At 42.6% G+C, this 20253-nt stretch overlaps 1 protein-coding gene and 1 non-coding gene across 2 annotated transcripts in view; both read right to left on the bottom strand.

Annotated features, from left to right (window-relative positions):
- Positions 1 to 20253, bottom strand: part of LOC107994142 (ELKS/Rab6-interacting/CAST family member 1-like) — a 234992-nt gene that overhangs the window by 205156 nt on the left and 9583 nt on the right. The window lies entirely within an intron of this gene.
- Trnaa-ggc (transfer RNA alanine (anticodon GGC)) lies at positions 10224 to 10296 on the bottom strand. Its single transcript has one exon. It is a non-coding gene; the product is annotated as a tRNA-Ala (tRNA).

The following is a 20253-nucleotide window of genomic DNA, read 5'->3' on the forward strand; positions in this document are numbered from 1 at the left end:
CGATCCTCTCCTCCCCGCTTTTCCCCCGTCCTTCTTCGATTTCCTTCGATCGGTCGAAGAAAGGAGAAGGAAGGAGGAACGAAATCGGTGAAAGAGCATTCGAGGATGGATCGAAAAGAGAAAAAATAAGGAGGATTTGTTTTTCAGCGAGCGAAGAGAAGAGTTGGAATAGAAATTTTTTGCGCCACAGTGATTTGAGCATGGCCGGTGTGAAATTGAATTTCCCTTTGTGGAAAGTTTTTAATTAGCAAGCTAAATAAATTTCTACCTCTCGTTCGTTCAACGTAGTTGGAGCAACATACACGTGGATTTGTTGAAAATTAGGAAATTTTAGGCATGCTAAAAAATTGATAAAAATGCAATCCCTCGTAACTAATTAAATAGGAGAATGATCGATTGTATATCAATGTTCAAATAAAAGGAAATTTCGAGATCGTGTATACATAAAGTTAGAGGATGAACATTAAGAGTTTCGTGCGAGGATCACAGATCTGGAATAAATGGCAATTCTCGGTTAGCAGACGTTTAGAGCCGTTCCCTCTCCATTGGGAGACTCGCGCGGGTATATCGGAGGCTAGAGACGAGAAACAAATCCGTGGAAGAAGGTGGTGGTTCAAAGTGAAAGAGAAATTCGTGGCAAAGGACGCCGACCGCATCGCTCGTGCTATTTTGCGCTCCGCAACGCTCGTACTCGCGGCTTTCACCGTCCGCCAAGTCTGGGCCGGATCTCCACCTCTTTCAGTCTCTTTGCTTCCGCAAGAATTCTCTCTCTCCACTGCGCACAAATCCTGCAGAGTTTCGCCAAACAGCCTATGGCTAGCTTCTTAATTCTTCGTTCGCCCCCCAATTCTTTCCAATTCTCTCCAACAATTCTCTTTATACGTTTTACGGTAGCTGCTTCGCTCGATATTGGAGGATCGTTTTAATATTTTTTTCTACTCGATCTGCACACTAGTTGCTCGATTCTTCGTCTCATTATTCATTGTCCACTATATTGTGAAATTTTGGAACGAATGAATTTCTCTCTGCAAGACGGTTGCTTAATTGTTCGCTTGATTCGCCTTGATATTGTGAAAACGAGTCGATGATGTTATTTTTTCTACGAATCTGTTCGAAATCTAAATATTTACTGGAAGAATTCTCTTTATGATAATTTCTTAATCTCTTTCCAAGGATCTCTAAGTAAATCTTAACTTTTGGTAAATGTAAGAGTTCGTTTGGATAAATAAAAATTTGGATAAATAGAAACGTTCGCTAAAATAATACCGCTTCAAAATTCCTTTATCTTGCGTCCAAGCATCGAATCTCTCAAACTCTCACAGAATTAGACCATTGCACAGATAAATGAAATTAATTAATTTCATCTTATATCCCTTTCTCAAAATTCCAATCCCAATCGAACGCACAAGGAAACAATTCCCCCCTCAAGAAAAGCCTCGTTCCTTCAAAAAACCAGAAAAACGATCGATCGACTCCTTCGCGATCCCTATCCCTATCCTTCCCCCTCCCTCTCACTACATATTCCCACATATTCAATATCCTCGCGGAAAATTACCAGCACGCGGTAATCCTCGCGAAACAACGACACACTCCCCTCTCCCTCCCCCTCTGCTCACGTCCCTGCGATTACCGAGGAATCCGCGGTATAAATAAAGCAGCTCGAGCATTTAGGGGAACGGCGCGAAAAAAGGCGACGGCCGGTCGGTACACGCACACAATGTGGTACAGCAGGGAGAGAACGGGCAAGGCAATTACCCTCCCTCTCCCTCGCGCACCCGGTTTACGTCTATTCCTCGGCCGTGTCCCTCCCGAGAGAGGAACGAGAGAGAGGGAGGGAGAGGGAGGGAGGTGGTGCAAGCACCGTGCGAAAAAATGCCGGCCGCTACCGATCTGAAAATCGTCCAGGTAGGTAATCGCAGGTTGCGGCGCGCACCGAGACGAGAGAGTGCGTGCTCGGGCGAGGAGCGGTGCCGCGAAGCGACGACAATCGGCCGGGTTCCCAAGTCCGGCCGGGGCCCCGACCGACCTCTCGGGCCCCGTGGAGAACGGGCCGCGCCCACCGCGCCGACAATTGCCGCGGCCTCCCTTTAACGTCCTGCCCGTGACGACCACCGAGGATCCGCGCCACCAGGGAGGGGAGGGATGCGATCGAGCCGGTTCACCACGCGTGAGATTCGATGGGATATCGTAGGATGTACGGTGGTTTGGATTTTTATGGGGGCAGGGTGCAGGGTTTGGTGTTCTTTCTTTTGTGCTTTGAGGTATATTTTTATCTTTGGTATGGAACTGTTTGTGGACAGGTGAAAATGGATAAGGTGTAGGATGGGTAAGGGTTTTATAACGTGTTTTTTTTAATTTTATTTCTCAAGGGAAACGTGTTATGGAGAATTAGGATCGTGGAATTTGGGGAAATTGGAAATTTGATCTAGCATTTGGAGTATATGACGATTAAGATTGTGGAATAATTGAAATTTGGATGTATGTATTCTGTGTATACGTATTAGGATTTAGGATTATGGAACGATTGAAATGGGATTCGATGGGAATGCACGATGATTAGGATTATGGAACAGTTGGACTTTGGAAAAATTGAGAATGTGATACTAGAAGTGACATTTTAAATTTTGATACGATATTTAATATTTCCATTTGGAAAAAGTTGTGTATAATAGTAATATAAAGTATATTACTATTAGGATTGTGGAACAGTCGAAATTTGGAAAAATTGGAAATGGGATTCGAATATACGATGATTAGAATTATGGAACAATTGAAATTTTAAAAAATTGAGATTCGAGTAACATCTCCAATTTTTATACGATATTTAATGTTTCTATTTGGAAAGAATTCTTTATACGATGATTAGGATGTGGAACAGTTGAAATTTGGGAAAATTGGAAATTTGATTTAGCATTTAGAGTATATGACGATTAAGATTGTGATAATTGAATAATTGAAATTTGGATATAGTTCTGTATACGTATTAGGATTTAGGATCAGGATTATGGAAACGATTGAAATTTGAAAAAATTGAAAATTAGATACAAGTGACATTTTAAATCTTGATATAATATTTAATATTTCCATTTGGAAGTTGTTCTGTATAAAGTATACAATGATTAGGATGTGGAACAATTGAAATTTGAAAAAATTGGAAATGGGATTCGAATATACGATGATTAGAATTATGGAACAATTGAAATTTCAAAAAATTGAGATTCGAGTAACATCTCCAATTTTTATACGATATTTAATATTTCTATTTGGAAAGAATTCTTTGTACGATGATTAGGATGGAACAATTGAAATTTGGAAAAATTGGAAATTAGATACAAATGACATTTTAAATCTTGATATAATATTTAATATTTCCATTTGGAAGTTGTTCTGTATAAAGTATACAATGATTAGGATGTGGAACAATTGAAATTTGAAAAAATTGGAAATGGGATTCGAATATACGATGATTAGAATTATGGAACAATTGAAATTTCAAAAAATTGAGATTCGAGTAACATCTCCAATTTTTATACGATATTTAATATTTCTATTTGGAAAGAATTCTTTGTACGATGATTAGGATGGAACAATTGAAATTTGGAAAAATTGGAAATTAGATACAAATGACATTTTAAATCTTGATACGATATTTAATATTTCCATTTGGAAGAGTTCTGTATAAAGTATACAATGATTAGGATGTGGAACAATTGAAATTTGAAAAAATTGGAAAAGAGATTTAGAATATACGATGATTAGGATTATGAAACAATTTTAAAAAAAATTGAGAATGTGATTCAAGTAACATTTTCAATTTTTATATGATATTTTAAATTTTGATATTTCTATTTGGAAAGAGTTCTGTATACCTAAAGTATACGATGATTAGAATGTGAAACAGTTGAAATTTAGAAAAATTGGAAATATGATATCCAACTAGCATTTGGACATACTTCTGCAAAGTGTATTACGATTGTGGATTATGGAACAGTTAAAATTTGTTGTAAATCGTATTTGGAGGATTTAAAATTTTTTGAATGTAGCTAGTCTTCTTTCTCGTATTTTTTAAATTATCCTGGGAATATATTTTTAAAATTCTCGATATATAAATCCTAATATAACACATTTTTCTATATATAACTATTTTTTAATTATTTCTCAATGAAAATGTATACGTAGAATTATACGACGAATTGTTGAAATTTGGAAAAATTGATACAACTAGCGCTTGATATAATTCGAAAAAGTTTATATCGGTTCAACGATCGCGAAACTATGAGGAGGATGATGCAGAAAAAAAGGAAATAAGGAAAATAGCGACGTTGAGAGTACCGAGACGAAGAAGCGGTCGATTGTGCACGTCCACGCGATGCAATTTTCGAGATCTCTGGTATCCCGAGATTCATTATCGATTCATTATCGACTCTCGGTCCTTTCGCCCCCTTCCCCCACGTTAACGATCGTAATTTGAGATTAAGTATCGGGAAATACGCACTCGTTTCGGGAATTACCCGATGCAATTTCATCATCGTGGAAAAATTATCGCGCGAATCCAGTGGATTAAAAGACCTATATGGCATTACATAGAACAGGATGTTCCACAATCGAAAGAGATTTCAGCGTTTTCTTTTTTAGAGAATTGTGCAACGAGATCTAAACTCGCGATTTTCCGATTCGCGAAGGAAACCGTTGAGACTCGCAGGAATAGAATCGCAGCACAATGGAAAATGCGAATCCTGAGAAACCTAAAGTTAAAATTAATTTACAATTCTTCTTCTATATCCATACAAATATCACGTTATTTAAAAAAAAGAAAAGAATATACTTTCACCCTTTCTCTCAGTTTGGTGTAAATGTAAACGAGGGAAGCCTTGGAGGACGTTTTTTCCTCGGATTTGCGATTCCAAACTTCTCTGTCCAATCGCGATTCCAGTAAAAAGGGAACGAAATAGACGCGTAGAGATCTCTCGAGTGAGCAGAGATCGAATTCATCCCTCTTGGAGGATGGATTTTTCCACGAGGCGGGACGTTATTGCTTCGAAGGCAATTACGGTAGCACCGGACAGAATTGCATACTGCACACCCTGTTCGTCGCTCCTTCTATAATTGTTTCGACGATTCTTCGCTCATCCTTCTCGCGAGAGAGAGGAGAGAAGGTGAGATACACTGGCAAAAGAACGATTGACGTTGATCTCGTTGAGCGAATTAAATAGTCGGGCAAAGAATTTCTAATTGAGAATCTTGAATCCATTTTTGACAAGTTATTCTATATTCTAAAAGAAAAAAGTATACTCCTCTTTGACTTTCTTTTCTTGAAACTTTTGTCAACTTTTTTACTGTAATTGAGGATTTGACAATTTTTAAGTTATCGTAAATTATTATAAAAATTGACTTTCTTTTCCTGAAATTTTTATCAATTGGATAAAAGAAGGATTTTAAACTGCAATCGCAGTCTTTTCGTAGGAGAAGTTATCTTTATCATCTTTATCAATTCGATCTGTCAAAAAGTATTATCCTTTGAGATAATTTATAATTTTATTTATAATTGATAAATCAATGTTTATTTTTTAATTAAAATAAAGTTTATTATCGATCCTCCCAATTAAATTTAATTATTTATGAATAATTTAAATTGATCGAATCTTAGAATTTTAAAAATTTAAATTCATTATCTCTGTGATTATCTCGAGCACGCTTTCCAAATCGTGAATCCATCTCGACCTAGAAATCGCTCCCTAAAAACGATATTATCTACGATGATGAAACTTTTACGTAAACAAAACAATTTCATCGTAAGGAATTCAAAGCATTCCACCGATTCCCGATATTTCAAAAGCATTAAACCGGTCCAGGTTCCATTCCACTTGCCTCTAATTCCAATTTACAATCCGATTCAAATCTACAGCAACGATTCTCACGATATTTGCCGATTTATATTCACTGACCTCTATCTTCCTCGACTCAAACATGGAAAATGTGAAAGGGGGGATCAATTCGCTGACAATCGTTCGATTTTCTTGCCCATTAAGCTCTTAAGGTCGATTAAGTTCTTGCAGGCGGCCGCATCTTTTGCGTGAATTTACGCGCGTCGGGGTTAATTGAGTCGCCATAATTTCATGAGTCAGGGCGCAGGTATGCGAGTTTATTTCCCGCTCGGAATCCGGAGTAAATTTGAATGAACGGCCTCTATAATACCTGCAATAATGGAAAAAAACAGAAAGAAAGAAAGAACAGAGCGAGGGATCCCGTTATCCAGCGTTATCTAGGATCGCCATTATTTTTTTCCCCCCCCTCGATCGGAGATGAGAACGGCCACGCATTTAACAGATAATATTTTTCCTCTTTCTCTCTCTCTCTCTTTCGAGCAACAGGTATTTATTATTTTTAATAATAATTGCACTCCTGGCATTTTCTCTTTTATTTATGATTTGTTTCCTTCTCTAGTTTCTGTGAAAAAACTTGAATATTTACTATCGATTAATTCAATACACGCGACGAAAGATCGAAACTTAAATTTAATTTACTGGAAATCTATTAGAAATTAAGAAAAAAGCAGTCGGAAGCGCGATAAATGGAAATGCAAAAGCGAGAACTTCGATGGTGAAATAGTAAAATCGAAGTGCGTTCGCTCGAATTTCGATTGTTTCGAAGCGTCACGAGGGGATGGAAACTACTCTTGGAGGACGCAACGGATAATTCGAGGTTGGCGCGAGTAACGACTTCCGAGGATCGGCCATAAAACAGGGTCCGTTTTAGCGAAAGCCACGAACAGGCGGCGGCGTAGCAATATAAATTTGTCGGGGAGGGCAGCACGGGTTGGCCGATATCGGTGAGCGGCGTGTACTCGCGAGCGCACCACGCCAGCTCGCTCTCTTTGGTCATTATCCTTTTATTACCGGCGCGTTATTTAGAGAGGGCCCGATCCTTGGCAGCGTTTCATACTCGCGGCCGATCGCTCGACTGGAAAACGACCTATACGGCCGTGGCGCTGCATCATCGGCCGCTGCATCTCGTAAATAAAACACCGTTCGATCGTGAGCCCCTATCCGACGGTGCTGCCGCTATTTACGATTCACGCCGCCACGAACTTCGCCCTAACGACACACGTAAGTGCTGCTCGCTCTCGCTTTTTCCACTGCCCCCTATCGGTCCGCCTAGCGTCGGCCGTTTCCACTGCGGAAACGGCTTACATTATCTTCTTTGCATCGAAACGTGAACACGCGCCTCCAACGAATTATACTCGTCCAGATACAGCGCTCGTCGAATATCTTTGGAACGTACGAAAATGTCGATTTATTTATCGAGTTTTATACACATGTACATATGGATTCTTTGATTCCGTCGATAAGTAAGACGTTACGCGAGACAAATATTATGAACCGAGATAAATGCTAGATCGTTTTCTTGTCGAACGTGATCGGGAAAGCGTGATTCGTTCGTATATTTGCATCTCGTCCAATCATCGCCTCGTAATTTACGAGATTGTTCACGCTTCCCTTCCTGGATACAGGGGATTAGCATTAAGGAACGAGACTCGGTCCAAAGGCTTGTTCAAGAATTAGTGACACCACTTCTTTGGGAAGCGAGGTTATTTATAAGGACACGGTCGTGCATCGGTTTTATAACTGGGATGCGCCGCTGGAGAGCATTTATTAGCAGGAAATAGATTGTTCCCGGCTTCCCTTCGGCGTCATTCCGGCTTGATTCGCAGGAAGTCATTACACGTGTGTCTAGCGTTAATGCACTCCTCGTGCTTTCGTATCTGCATACGCTCCCTTCTTGCTGGAATTTATCTATCTACTCGTTTCAAACGTGAGACAGAAGATCGAATCCTTTTCCTCCCCGATCGAATGAAAATAATTAAAGGAAAAATCTAGCAATCGCGCATCGATCTTTATCATCATTCCTCTCGGATCAAAAATAAATTTCTCGCCGTATTTATCGGTGTCCTCCTCGCCTCGGCGCAGGCAAGTACACGCTTGAAGAATCTCCGAGATACAAATATATATCCAACGAAAATTTAGAAATTCTCTCCAAATCGTGTACGATTATAATTTCGCTATATCGCCGGAGAAATCGATATTCTACAAGATTTTCCAGAGAGAGGAACTAAGATGATAAGAAAATAATTTTTCCACGAACTTTTCCGAGATCTATTCCACCGAGACGATTTTTAGTCCTACTTTTTTTAAGAAATAATCAAACTTTATATTATTTTTAATAGTTCCTGCTACGGCAAAGAAATAATAAATGAATAAAATCTCGAAAGGGGTCGAGAGAGATCCTCCTTTCTCTCGACAACGGCAATTAAAAAGCAGGAGAACAATGTTGAGGAACGCATCCTGTCCAGCCACAATAATATAAAATCCGTTCACGGTGGTGATTCCCGTTCAAATTATTCCGTTTCGTCCGACGACGTCGTTAATAATGCATATAACACACCACGGCTGTAATAATATCTGAATAATTGCCTTTTCAAAAATCAGATTAACTGTCTTCTCTTACTGTAAATCGTTCAGATCTGTTGAATTTACAAAATTCCCGTCTAGCTCTGGTTGCCAACTGCTTCCTTTCCAAGAGAAAGAGAGAGAAGGAGAATTGTTGGGATCAAGACTCGTCGTCGAAATTTTTCTTCCTTACTTTTATTTTCTAGTAGAGTTCTATCTATCGGCGCTAGATCACGATGAAATGCTTCAAAACAAACATTAAAAACATCCTTCTTTTTTCTCGCAAAGATATTTTAATAAGTTTCCTCTCAAGTAGGAATGTACTTGAGAAACCTTGTATCGGAATCCGTTAATTTTAAGAATTAAGACTTCAATCACGCGTAATTGAAAGCGATCCAAACACCGTGTCGAGTTAACAATGTGTTCGAACGAAATTTGCCTTTTTTTTTCCTCCCATCGTTATTTCAAAAGCTAACCTAATTGGCCTTAATTCCATATCACTCTTCTTCGTTAACCAATTACCGATCGGATAAATTAATCAATCTTATCATCAACTCCTCTTTTCGATTTTTTTTCCATCGCGAAGAAAAACAATACACTTTCCACTCCTTACAGAATTCCATACCGATCCACGTGTCGAGTAAACTTTCGCAAGCTTTTACAACGGTTGGACGGGAACGAAAATATCGAAAAGAAAAAAATTCGTTCGAGCATCGTTGATCCGATCTCGTAGAAATCGAGCGTGCCGCCACCTGGTAGCCACAGGAAGTGGGCCAGCTATTGGGCTAATCGCGGGGCTCCGAGTTTCCGCGTGGATGTTTTATAAAACGATACATTGTCGGGGAGCGCGGCGCGCGAGTGTTCACACGAGCGTGGCAAAGTTGGCGCGAGGCAATTAAAAAATTAGCCACGCTCGGGAACGAATAGGAAGAGCGGTTGCCGCGATTTGTCGGGGTGCGCGTGCGCGGTGCAAACCCGGCTCGTCGCTCGGCCGAGTGCCGAGTAATTATTTCGACGGAATCGGGTCTGACGGGCTTAATGGCAGCCAGTCGGTCTCAGAGCACCGGCAATTAATCACTATTCATTAAGAGGCCGAGCCGAAAGCCCCGAGACGAGGAAAACGAAATTACAAAGCGGTCGCCTTCCCTCCTCCCCCCCACCTCGCCTTCCTTTCCGTTTCCATCCGTGAACGAGCTTCGTTCCTCCGCGATTATTCCACGAGATTTTTCCCTTTTGGGAAAATTTTCTTACGTATGCACGGATATTTGTGACCAGGTTATATTGTATTATTTTTTCTTCCTTCTTAATTCAAAGTTTTCGAGACGTTTCGCGAAATCGATGTGAATTTGTTTGAAGAATGAAAATAGAAATTATACCTTTGATGGAACGTGATAAATCCGATTCAATCGAAGCCGCTGTCGTGTCCTCGATAAATACGAAACGTTGATAACCAATTTTCTCTCTCTCTTTCTCTCTATAATTTGCGCATATATTTTTATAGATGAAAAGAAGAAACTCGTGACAAAATGTCCATTTAACGAGAAAATGAGTTTAAAACGCATTGTAAAAATTGTATTTTTGAAATTTTAAAATTTAAAAAAATTCACAATTGATAAAAAAATATTTTAAAGTTTTATCAATTATTTAATCATATCCTATGAAAACCGTACCGAAACAACCAAGTAAAAACAGTTGTAGTAATAGAAGAAAGTTGAAGCGAATTTTCATCACATAAAAGTGTCGGCTATATAATTTTCGTACTAACACACACATTTTTGCCTGGACCGGGAATCGAACCCGGATCTTTCGCTTGCCAGGCGACTGCTTTAACCATTAAGCTATCCAGGGCCGACCAACGATTCTTCTTCACTTTGTCTATATAACAATCGTAAACGTAAACGTAAACAGAACGGTGCCCGCGTAAGAAATTGTTTCTGCAACCTTCACTTCAAGACTAAACACGAACTCTAACATTAAATCCAACAAATCCAATTAACCGTATACACATTTGTTTTTACAAGAATGACTCGAAAAAAAAATTACAAAAATTTAGAAATGTTACCTGAAAAAGAAAAACACCAGAGGATATAATCCACATTGAATATATCAAGCAATTAACAATTCAACAAAATAATCACGCCCCAAAATTAAATACGAAATTCAACGTATTCCTTCGAAAAGTTAACTAAATCGAATATTATTATTATTAGAATATTTAGACGCAAAAATTGAAGACGAAATGTAAGAAAATTAAAAAAAAAAAAATTGAACACGGAATCGTGAACCCCAACGCAAGCCCAGAAACCGAAGAACGAGATCGAAAATTGGTAGTAGAGACCGTATCGCCGGACGTGCAAGAGGTTCGAATCAGAAAGACTCGGGTGGCGGCAAGTGTCGAGGTTTCCCCAAGGCTTTGGTCTACACACCGCCAAGGGGATCTCCGGGACCCTTCTTCCGACCGCTTTAAACAATTTTAAGGCTCATTTCCCCCCCTTAAAGCGAATATCCTGCGCGAGGAGACAAGGAACAGCCCGGGGCTCGAGGTATTTGGAGGAAAAGGAGAGGAGAGGCCGCGAGGCATCTTACTCGGGGCTTCACATCCAAGCCTCCAACCCCTTGCTGAAAACTGGAAGGTAACCCTCGTATTTACCAATTACCTAAGTAATCTGCGGCGGCCTGGCCTCCGTCTCTGTCCTCACGGCTTGCCGCGGCTCTTCTTCTGCGGTGTACGCCACCACTCGACTAGCCCAGGGCAACCGTGGCTCCGTATTTCGGCCTCGCCTCTGACAAACGCGGGACATTATACGCTTCAAACGATGGGCGACCGTCTTACGCCCCCCTCCAGACGTAAGGAGCAGTGTCTCTGTTCCCGAGCTTGACGGGATATCGATGCGAGCGCGGTTGGAAAACGATCGAGATTCGGGTTAATTGAAACGTCGAATGCGACAAAGCTGTGAGCTTGTTTATCCAAGGGAAATTGTATTTGTTTTTACATCGATCGAATATTAATTAGTTTGTGGAAAGAATTTGAAAAAATACGCATTGAACCCTTTTCTAAAGAGAAAACGCGCACAGAAGCCGAACAATTCTCTCTTGATTTAACTCGGAACGTAGGAGTCTCACCTTCGGCCAAAGATAATCAACGATTATTCCGTAATCAAGGCTAATTATCGCGGGATCGTAACGCGCTTTCCTCGCGCGTCACGTACGAACCGTAGGCTCCTGGCGAGGAAACCACGTGAGCGCAACGGGAAGGAGCGGAAAAGGCGGAAGAGCTACGGGCAGCGAAGAAAAGGATCGACGGAGTCGTGGGGTGCACACGCGCGAAAGAGACACGTAATAGCACCGGTGCAATCTGCATACATTAAAGGAGCGTACGTGGAACGCGTCCTCGCCGATTCGGCCCTCTCTCTCTGTTGATCAAGCGGAGGCGCACTGTCCTCGCCGTTTCTCACGGAAGCTGGCTCGAGACGCATGACGGTCCCAAGGTCTCGTTGAATAAGCCCGGTTGGAAGGAATCGGCTCTCCTCGACCTATCGCGTATATATCGCGCTCGCGAGCACCCCAGCAATTGCAGCGGAGCCATCCGGTTTCCGGTGCCGTTTACCCTCGCACCGCCGACAGCTAATGGCGGAAGAATTTCTGATTAGATGCGATCTGAGCCGAGTACGCGACTCGAAAGCGTAATTGAAATCGCGAGCCGTGTTTTGTTCACCGTCCCTTACCTTTCTTTGTCGCTCCTCTCTCGATCCTTACGGAAGTTTCCCTTTCGAGGATGTGGACGAGCTTCTGGTGATCGAGATTGATCCCTTCCTCTGCTCCCTTTTCGCGTTAAAAATCAACAAAACGAATCATCAATTTTATATAAAGGATCCGTTTAGAAGGAAACTTTTTATCGATATAAATATAAGATGATGGGATGAGCGAAATCATATGCAAAACACGTGATAAACGTAGCTAATTTAGAAAATAATTCAAACATCACCGTATAAATTCCTCTTAATATCTCTTGGGTAACAACTTTTATCCCACGATGCCCGCGCACGAATTACACGAAAGCAGCTGCCGGTTCGACAACAAGCTAACCTAACCTCGACTCAAAGACAACCGCGAATCGTCAAAATTTCTCTTAATACTTCTCGAGTAACAATTTGATCCCACGGTGCTCGGCTCGCGCACGAATTGCACACGCGAATTACGCCGAGTAACGAATCCTTCCCTCGACGAATCGAGTCGGTAATTGAAATCCCGAGATGATTTTCCGCAGGGTTCGGTTCCCAGGTCCGAAGGGTAATTCTTGCGTAATTAGCGACCGATGGCACCGGTACGGTAGCGAGCACGTCTTCGAGGAAACGGTCGGGTCAGATGTTTGCTATCCGGGAACAATGGCGGACGGGTTCATTAATTAATAGGGTGGCAGACCCATGGAAGTCTCTTGTCTGACATTTCGAGTGACAAGCCGGTGTTCCTTGCTAGCGTGACCGTCCCGCGAATTTATTATTCACAGCTCCGATAGGTTAGCCTGTCATGGCGGTTGGTACTTACTCACTTGATACTTGCCCCCTCTCTCTCGTTCTGGACGACCGTCACGCGCTCTGTCAAACGTCTAGGGAAATTGACATGCCGGTAAGCGAGAAAAAGCGGCGTTTTAACGGCGTGAGAATTGCAATTACACGCGAAGGGGATTAAAAGGAAAGAAGGGCGAGTTGAGTTAGGAGATATATAAACGCGATTAGTACGTGGGACGCGATCGACATCTGATAAATTTTGATAAATTTTCCCGATAACTATGCGAATTCCACGAACGTGGTTAGCTTTATAATCGTGTTTAAAACGGTGAGGAAATTGGTGGGAAAAAATGGAAAATGATAATTACAGTTCGCTGGATTCGTCGTTTGTATTCTGTCTTTAATAAACGCAGCAAGGGAAAATAAGAATAATATTAATCCAACGAAACGAACGAATGTTTGAAATGTTTCGAAATGATTTTACATAATTCATTGTAAAAAAAAAAAAAAAAAGAAAGAAACATAACATTAAAACCGTGGCCGTACTTTCCCATTTCGGAAACGCAATGCAAAATACACGGGATAGGGTCAATTATAACCAAAAACCATTACGCTCCGTGGAAACGCGTTTTACCGCCACTCAGCATCCTAATAAAAATACATAACCTTTCTCTCGAAAAAATAAAAACTCCTAGCTGGCACGCACACGTACAACCGTACAGCCACACAACTTTTCCCCAGATATTCCCCAAACGGCCGATCAAACGAGCGAAGCGCCACTTGACAAACCGCGTCCCATAAGCGCCCGTCGTTCTCCCCGAGTCGTTCTTGCCCGTGAACGTAATCGTAGATTCGAAACCGCGTTGCATATTTGATGCCGTGTGGTCGAGCGGCCGAATTTTGGTGGCGCTGCCGGCGTCGTAAGAGGGCATCCGTGATTGAAGGTTGAGGCGGGACCGATATCCGACCAGCGCCGTCTCCCGTCGTCCATTAACTTTTCATCTTTATATAATTCCACGCTCGGCACCGTGGCGGGGCTCGTGCTTCTCCTTGCCTCTGCTTTTTCCGGGCCGCGCGCGCCCGGAACCGGGCGTAATTGCCGGCTATAAAGATCCGGCCGAGATACGGCCTCTCGTTACGAGATTTGCCACCGGTGGGACCGTTCCGCCGCCCGTGCCGTCCCGTCTCCTCTTCGCCCCCCTCCTCTTTCCTCTTCCTGTGTACGCGAGACGTATTTGCCTACCGCGATCGAGGCGACTTTTACGAGCGACGTTCGCGATTCAACGTTAAATCACTCGCGAGAATTGTAGATCGGAGAAGGGCATCGCGTTGGGCTGTCTTCGCGCGTGAGAAGAGTATAAAGGTGTCGCGATCGATGAGAGACACACGACGAGGTTAGGTAGAAGTTTAAATATTTGATTAAAAGTGACTGTGATATTTTAATTAGTCCAAGTTAGTATTACAGCTGTTTATGCACTGATGATTTTATCAATACTTTTCATCGGTTTCGTGAAATTTTTTAAATCTAAAAAGACTTGTAAAGTTAAAAAATTTAGAGGATAATCAAGGAAATATGATGACTGGGACTAAAGGCTGAAACTTTTCAAAGTTTTTCCTCTTATTACGCACAAGGGTATCTTTAATCGAGGCCCAGCCGTTTTTTTCTTTTTTTCTCTCTTTTCAGAAGAGTGGAAAAGCCACGTTTAACGCGTAACGTTACAACTCCTCTTGATAATAGCACATTAAAAAAGCTGGCAATTTAAGTACATAATAAGAAAAGGATAGCCAAGAGCAATAAACGAATCCAAAACAATAAACATCGAAACAAACGATATTTGCTCCCTGTAACATCCAATATTTGCCAAGAAATGGTAAGACGTTACTTTTCATTGCACGATATAATTATTAACGGAAGCACACTTCTCATTCCTCTCGGCGATAGAATTTTCCTTTCGAGTAAAATAACCTTTTAAAAACCGACGTGACGATCCACCACCGTGTCAAACAAATTTACTCTCCGCAAAATCTTTCTCCTCTTCTTCCTCGAATCTTCAATCGATCTTTCCACTTTCCACAAAACACCCATAACCACCGTGAAAAGAGAATTACGACTCTCTTCTCCACGCCCTTCTCCTTCCCTCTCCCATGACGACACCTCTCCTTGAAACGTCCACGAAAATTCCACCATCTAAACAAACTCGACGCGCGCTCGACGAACAACGACCCTCTTAACAACCCTCACAATCGCAAAAGCAACCGTCAGGATCGCGAAACAGTGGGCATTGTATCGTGGAATAATCGCCGATAGGGAAGGAAAGGGAGGGCCCGCGGAGCAGACATTTCTTATCCCGGATATCGATTGCTCGCTTCCCACCGGGAACCCTCGAGCTTCCAAGGCGGGCGGAGAGGAGGAGAGGGGGGTGGAGGGAGTGTTGTCGGGGCGAGGGCGGTGTGTATCGCGGGGCATTACTTTTATTCCGTGTCATTTGAGCCCACACTCGCCCCTCACGGGTTCAACACGGATGCAATAGATTTCTTTCCAAGTGGTTCCCGGCCCTCGAACCCTCGACTTCTCCTTTCACCCTTGTCCTCTCACGCCAAAGACACCCTTCTCCCCTCTTGTCGTTCCTTGCCAAGTTCTCGACTCTTTATTTATTATAATTATCGTGAGTTATAATTACTCGTGTTTTGTTTCCACGTTGTTGTAATTACTAATTATGATTCGATTAAAGGAATTACGTTCTTTTTTCTACGCTCGATTTATAACATTATAACAAGCTTTCACCTCAATTTGCAAATAAACAGGATCGTATCTACGATATGTAAATGTAACGAAAATTACACGTGCTCGCGGTAATGATACATCAAGGCTCGCATCAACGGCCTCGAAATGATATCCACAATGAAGTAATTTTAACAATTACCTTATCCTACGTATCTTCATCGTCCTCGACGAATTTTCGCATTTCGTTGCGTATATATATATATATATACTTTTGGAAAGAGATCTCGTTCGAGATCCACCTCGTTGAAACCGGTTATCCTTCTACCGTCTTACACGAAGTCACCGAAATAAGCGAAACGAGCATTCGATTCGACGACTCCCCTCTTCGATACTTTGTTCTCGCTATACCGTGAAAGGTCCGTCAATAATTCCGCCTCGAAGCAGAAGTCGAGTTTAAGTAAAAAAAAAAAAATTGGCCGCGTCGATCGATCTCGATTCTCGAAACGTGCACCGAGAAGAGTGGAAATCGATCGTCGTCCATAATACGAAAGCTTCGTTTATCGATCTTCCAGTACCGGGAAACGGACGCGCTCAAACTTGAATCGAGGTATTCCTCTGTATTTTCCGCTTCGAAACGAGGGATGGAAATTCGAATTCTGTAGCACGCGACGAGGCAATGGACATGGATGAAAAATAGTTGGGTTTAAACCAGTTGGGAGGGGGGAATTAATGGGAGCTGGGATAGGAAAATCGGCATACTGACCTAGAAAAGGGATATGTGGCGTGACGTCATGCTGCTTTCCTACGTAGGGGGTAATTCAGAACTGTGGGGTATGCTCGGCCTGTGGGATCGATATTTCGGTCCATGGGGTTCGCCGACATTAAAGAGGAGAAGACGTCTATCAACCGAAACGTTTCTCCAACGTTTCAACGGAGATATATATATTATTTCGCGAAATTTTATGCGCTAAAATCTCGAGAGTTCTCGAAACCAATATAAGCAAATTGGCAAAGACTGTGCCAAGTTCGATAGTTTTGCTTTACGATAATAAAAGTATATCCTACTTTAAAATTACGTTAAAAATGTTCAACGAATTCGAGGTTTTACGACTAAAGAGAAATATATAATATCTGGAAATTAAATCCATATCAGAAAATTATACTAAATCAATAATAACGAGCCGTATAAAAATTTTAAACGTAGAAAAATTCGGCTACGTAATATTATCACGATCCTTGACATCGGTTCGATCAACTCGTCTCAATGACCGGTGTATCCAGCCGGGGCGAGAGAAGATCAAAAAGGGTCTGTCTGGCTGATTTCAATTTCGCGAAAGGACGTTTTTGCGAAATTAGCCCCGTTCCAAGAGGGGGAGGGGGACGAAAGTCGGCGAGGGTCGGGTCACTTCGTCATCCAGAGACGCCGAGACGGCCGGAGCCGTCGATTAAAAGTTTCGACGGCTGTTCGGGTGATTGGCTCGATCGCGGCGGACAACAGTGACAGAGAGTTCCGTCCGCTCGCGGGTTTTTGCGCCCCTTTCCTGCTTTTTCTCGCGACTAAGCCGGAGCCGGAGGATTGGATAGTTCGTTTCCTCCGCTTTTGCTTTTCTTCCTTCCTCTCTTTTTTTCCTTTCCTTCCTTTTTTCCAACCCTGAGAAAATATCTCAGCCACCCACTTTCCCCGATTGAATCGGAGAGATATCAAATCGGACAGCTTTCGACGTATTTCTTTAATAATCGATATTATAATTGCAAACAATATCCGTACAACGACAACGACTTTACGTGCACATATATCCTTACGTGATCAACTCCATAAATAAATATTATAAAATACAACGAGAATTAATCAAGGATCGTAAAACTGGCACAGAAATAAATCTCGAATCTCGCAAAAAGAAAAGAATCGATTCGGTATCGGATCGATCGTGATCATTCGTCTCGAGGCAAAAGACCCTTCTTCTTCTTCTCCCTCTTTTTCTCCTTCTTCCGTGTCGAGCCACGCGACAAAAGGAAAAAAGAGAGGCCCCTGATGGAACGATCAAAAATCATTAGAACCTGCTGTCCGCAAATGAAGGGGGAAAATTAGCGGCGTGGCTCGAAAACGGGCCATAAAAATGCAGGAGTGGGGGGAGACCGGTCGCATAACGCGGATAATTTAAGACGCCACCACGTATCGCATTGTAATTAGCGTCAATATTGGCGGATGGATCGCGCGGAAGCGGCGCGGTAGGATGCAATTACTTGCCACTTTCTTGGATCCATGAATTATTCGTGGAGCGGCGCTCGTTAGCGAGACGGAACGGGGACGGAGAGAGAGAGAGAGCGGTTTGGGGACGATGGGAAGAAGGGTACGAAAATGGGAAATTTTCAAACGAGTTATCCCGATATTTGTCAAAGATATTTTGGTATATTGAAGTGCAGCGGAAACGTGGCAAGGAGTGGAAATTTTTCGAAATGGAAGCAAGTATTTTCGTGCAGCGAGCATTTTTCGAAACAAACAATGTTTATCGCGATGTTTGAGGAAGATGTTTGTTAAAGGTATAATTATAGGTCGGGTTTAGCGCAGCGGAAATGCAGCAAGGGTGATTAAGAAGAAATATTTTTCGAGGTGGAACATATATATATATTTCAAGAATAACGTATCCCTATTTAAGCTCCATTTCTTTACGCTCATAAGAATTTTATTTTTCATAAACATCCGCAGCGGATAAGGAAGCGGAACAAGTTATAAAATATTTATACATGTTGTGGAAAAATCGTTACACTCCAGTGTTAGAAAGGATGAATAAATTTGGCGATAAATAAATTAATTTCTTATTACTTATCCTTCCGACTGGAAACACGGTGCGTGTTACCATTCCGATAAATAATTCTCACGTAACAATTTTCAAACAATTTGTTCCACGTTTGAACAAACTCGATGCGAAGAACATTCCGTGTCAACGTTTCCGAAAGTTTCGCTAGGTGGCGAAGAGAAACGGATTATTTTTCGAGCCAATAACAACAAGCGATAAGGGAAACCGCTCGGCTCGAGTATCGGCTCAGTTTACGCGGACGACGCAGATGCGGAGGGGACCGAGCCGCGCGCAACCGCGTCCGGTGTGTAATCTGCCTAACGATCTCTCGCCGGGATTAATAATCACGGTCGTTCCAAGTCCTACGAAACAGTCCGGCGGAATCTTATTTAAAAATAATTGCGTACCCAGTTGCGATGGTTTCCTGTGCTTGATTACGGCTAATTGTTCGGAATTTACAAGTATAATGGCGCGTTTAACGCGTCGACTATGTAACACCGGTGAGTGTGGCGGAAAAAAAATAGAGAGAGAGATGTCGTCCCGCAGGCAACTGCAATTCCTGTGCGCGCTCGTCGAGCGAAAAATCCGCGACTCGTGACGCGAATCGACCTCCTTCCGTGTTTTCACGAGGACTTGTGCCGGAACAGGATCTCTCTTGTTCTCTTTGCGGTTAAAACGGGTTAACTTTGCCTCCGTAATATCTTTCTATATCCTTCAAATTTCTATCATAGACTGGAAACGGGGAGAGGAGATACGGCTGAGGATGTAATTCTCGAAATTGAGATCAGCCGATCGCAGAATTACATAAGGAGAGATCTCGCGTTAAGTAACTGTTGAGTTGAAGACAATAAATATATACGAGTTTTGCCGAAGGAATATATTATCTGTTTACAAAACAACCGATCTATCTAAGAAAAACAAATAGGAAATAATGTTGGCAACATAATGAATAATAAAATCTGGATAGCTCAGTTCCAAAAACCTCTCGAAACGAACGACTCATCCCATCATCCTCCTCCTCCTCTTGCTCCCGTCGAATACGGGAGGGGTTCCCATTAATTAAGGAATAAAGTCACTGGAGGAGGCATTGAAGCGCGGGTTTCGATGCCCTCTCCGGTTTAAAATCCGGGGCTCTGTACGCGCCATACACATCCCATATATATCCGCGCGGAGAAACGTCTTTATGCGGGGGCCACGCGTTTGGACACATTTTCGCTATCGGTTTCCAGCTATCAGCGAAATGACCATTCGCCCGCCTCGCCCAACCAACCGCGTGTACGGAGAGAGAGAGTGAGCTCGAACCGCCAATCTGTCGCTGGCTGCATTAGCCCTGAGGAGAGGAGAGAGAGAGAGAGAGAGGGAGAGGGGGTCCTTTTGAAAAGGCGCCCGTTTGATGAGGCGCGCCCCCCTCCTCCGGGATCGCGAGCGCGCACGGATACTTTTAAAGTAAATTAGCTTTTTAGTTTTCTGCGCCTAAAACCCGGGCGAATATAAACATGTATAAAAGGAAGGGACGGCGGTGGGTGCGGGCGGCAGCGAGGGGTTCGACCGCCTCAATGGTTTCAATGCTTCGACTCCCCCGCCCGCGGCTCCTCGGTCCTCGCGATATCCTCGTTTGTACGGCGGCGCGTGTGTGCGCCTCGCCTCGCCTAAGTCGGCCGCCGCGGTCTACTAGCCGTCTGAATGGTTAAAAACAAAATGCGTTGCATCTCTGCCCTTTCTCGTAACCTCGACGGGAAGAGATCCGTCTGAAAGGGAGGCAACCCCCTTGGATA

This window comes from Apis cerana, linkage group LG6 (assembly GCF_029169275.1).
Source record: "Apis cerana isolate GH-2021 linkage group LG6, AcerK_1.0, whole genome shotgun sequence".
In the NCBI taxonomy this organism is placed as follows: Eukaryota; Metazoa; Arthropoda; class Insecta; order Hymenoptera; family Apidae; genus Apis; species Apis cerana.